General features: G+C 42.8%; 1 long non-coding RNA gene across 1 annotated transcript; it reads left to right on the top strand.

The window, feature by feature from the left end:
• Nucleotides 1–2135: 2135 nt before the first annotated feature.
• LOC120400322 lies at nt 2136–2774 on the top strand. The gene is made up of 2 exons (XR_005595722.1): nt 2136–2292; nt 2571–2774. It is a non-coding gene; the product is annotated as an uncharacterized LOC120400322 (long non-coding RNA).
• Nucleotides 2775–3087: the final 313 nt, after the last annotated feature.

Raw genomic sequence — 3087 nt, 5'->3', positions numbered from 1 at the left:
AGAGTGACCCCAGTGTCAAATTTCAAGTCCCTGCTCCAAAGTATGGAGGCACTTGAGCTTCTCAATGAAACTGTTGTCAGAATTTTTTTAAGATGGGCAAAACAATGGATTTTCCTTAACCCCATTCTCAGAAAGGGCTGAACCTTTTTTTTTTTTTTGCTGAAACGTTCAGAAAAATTCACCCTGTGTCAGACACCCAAAATGGGAAATTTCAGCCGAAACAGTTCAAGTCTGGCACAGGTTCACAGATTCCCAGGCCAGAAGGTACCACTGTCATCCTCTAGTCTGACCTCCTGTATCGCACAGGCCAGAGAACTGCCCCAGAGCAATTCCTGTTTGAACTACAGCAGATCTTTTCAAAAAATATCCAATCTTGATTTTAAAATTGCCAATGATAGAGACTCTACCACAACTCTTGGTAAAGGGTTCCAATGGTTAATTACATTCACCGTTAAAAATTACCCCTTATTTCCAGTCTGAATTTGTCTAGCTTCAACTTCCAGCCATTGGATCTTTTTATATCATTGTCTGGTAGACTGGAGAGCCCACTGTTAAATATTTGTTCCCCTGAAGGTACTTAGAGTGTGATCAAGTCACCTCTTAACCTTCTCTTTGTTAAGCTAAATTGAGCTCCTTGTGTCTATCGCTGTAAGGCATGTTTTCTAATCCTGTAGTCATTCTTGTGGCTCTTCTCTGAATCCTCTCCAGTGTTTCAACAGTCTTCTTGACTATGTGGACACCAGAACTGGGCACAATATTCCAGCAACAGTAGTACCGGTGACAAATAGGTAAAATAACTTCTGTACCTACTTGAGATTCCCCTGCTTCTGAAACCCAGGATTGCATTAGACCTTTTGGCCACAGTATCACTCTGTTTCAGAGTAGCAGCCGTGTTAGTCTGTCTGGGAACTCATGTTCACAACCCCTAAGTTGTTTTCACAAGCCAGGCTTCCCAGGCTTGTGTCCTCTGTCCTGTAAAAACACCTTACGTGACGCTAACAGCCTCTCAGTGCCAACTGGTAAAGGGTTCACTGTTCTGTAACACAAGCAGACAGGCCTGACAAACTCATTACACTCAACACACTGCTTTCATTGTATTTATCCAAAGAGGGTCAAGTGAGGTATCTAATAAAAGCTTATGTCATACTGATCCTCAGTCATTGTGAGATGTACATACAGATATTTAAGGAGTTGTGTATACGTACTGAAAAGATGTTTTAAAATCTGTGCCCTGGGCAGGGTGAACAAACAGGTTCTGATAGACAAAGGGATATTGATTCACCTGTCTGCCTTGGGTTATACGTAAATTAGGCATTGCAAACCAACACTATGGAAGCCCCATTTTGAACATGGAGTCAGCACAAGGATGTGTAGCAACCTGGAGCCAGCACACCAGGAAGGGACACATGGGCGTTGCCCTGCCTCTGGGAACACAAACAATGAGTTTGGGGAATATAATGAGAAGCAAGGAAACATTTTGTTACCCTTCACCAAGGGAGCAAAAAGGACAACACGTTTTGCATTTTTGGAAGGTGGATCCCAGCTAGAGTTGGTGACGCTGGGCATTTGCTTTAAGTGAAACACTACTTCAGACCAGGATGTTAGCCAGTTAAAGCTAGGTTTACAAGACTCTAAGGCCTTGTCCACACTTACCAGGGGTTCAACATGTGGCGATTAATACATCGGCGTTCAATTTAGCAGGTCTAGTGAAGACCCGCTAAATCGATTGCCGATCACTCTTCGGTCAACTCCTGTACTCCACCTGAACGAGAAGCGCAAGGGGAGTCGACGGGAGACGCTCTCCCATCGACATTGCGTAGTGTGGACCCCACGGTAAGTAGATCTAAGCTACGTCATCTTCAGCTACATTATTCACGTAGCTGAAGTTGCATAACTTAGATCGATCTCCCACCGTAGTGTAGACAAGGCCTAAAAAATGTGTTACAGTTTTGTTTCATATGTAACTATTTCAGTTTCCATTAGCCAAATTCACTCTCTCTTAAACCACAGCCTTTGATAATAAACGTAGGATTGTTTTCACTATATTTCAGTGATGTGATGTCATAAAGGACCTGGTCCTGAGTCAAGCGGTGTGTATGCTGTTCCCTTGGGGACAGCAAACCTGGTAAGTTCTGTGAGTGTTCAGGGACAGGGGCTGGATACTACAGGGGATGCTTTCAGAGGGGCTGGCTTTCACCTAGTGTTAACTTGCAAGGCAAAGTAAGGGCTGGAGCTCGGCGGAGATAGTTTGGGTGACTGAGAGACTGGTGGTGTCAGGAAGCTGACATCCAGGTAAGCACAAGCAAAATCTTCCTCTAGCTGGATGCAGGGGGTAACAAGGTGACTCACAATCCTGTGCATCCCACAAAAGTGCTACAAACTACACACTTTGTTCCGACATGTACATGTTTATGTTTAGCTGTATTAGAATGCATATTGCTTGCTTGTGGCCAGTTTACAGAGCAATCTGGATCACTTGGTATCAGTGACCTGTCCCCTTCATTATTTACCACTCCAGTTTGTGTGTCATCTGCAAACTTTATCTGTAATATTTTCATGTTTTCTTCCAGGTCAATGATAACAATGTTTAAATAGCACAGAGAGAAGAACTGATCCCTGCAGGACCTCACTGGAAACATGCCTGCTCGATGATGACTCCCCGTTTACAATTACATTTTGAGACCTGTCAATTAGCCGGTTTTTAATCCATTTATGTGTGCCATGTTAGTTTTGAAGTGTTCTAGTTTTTTAATTAAAATGTCATGTGCTACCAAGTCAAATGCCTTATAGAAGTCTAAATATATTTCATCAACACTATCAACTTCATCAACCAAATCTGTAATCTCATCAAAAAAAGATATCAAGATGATCTGACAGGATCTATTTTCCATAATCCCATGTTGATTGGCATTAATTGTGTTACACTCCTTTAATTCTTTGTGGAGTCCCATATCATCTCAGCTGCTCCATTATCCTGCCTGAACTCAACGTCAGGCTGAGAGGCCTGTGATTACTTGGGCCATCCCATTTACCCTTTTTAAATAGTGACACATCAATTTACTTCCAGTCTTCTGGAACATGCCCAGT

The sequence above is a fragment of the Mauremys reevesii genome, linkage group 3 (assembly GCF_016161935.1).
Source record: "Mauremys reevesii isolate NIE-2019 linkage group 3, ASM1616193v1, whole genome shotgun sequence".
Lineage (NCBI taxonomy): Eukaryota > Metazoa > Chordata > Testudines > Geoemydidae > Mauremys > Mauremys reevesii.
The sequence above is the reverse complement of the archived record's forward strand: the minus strand, read 5'-3'. Positions and strand labels throughout refer to the sequence as shown.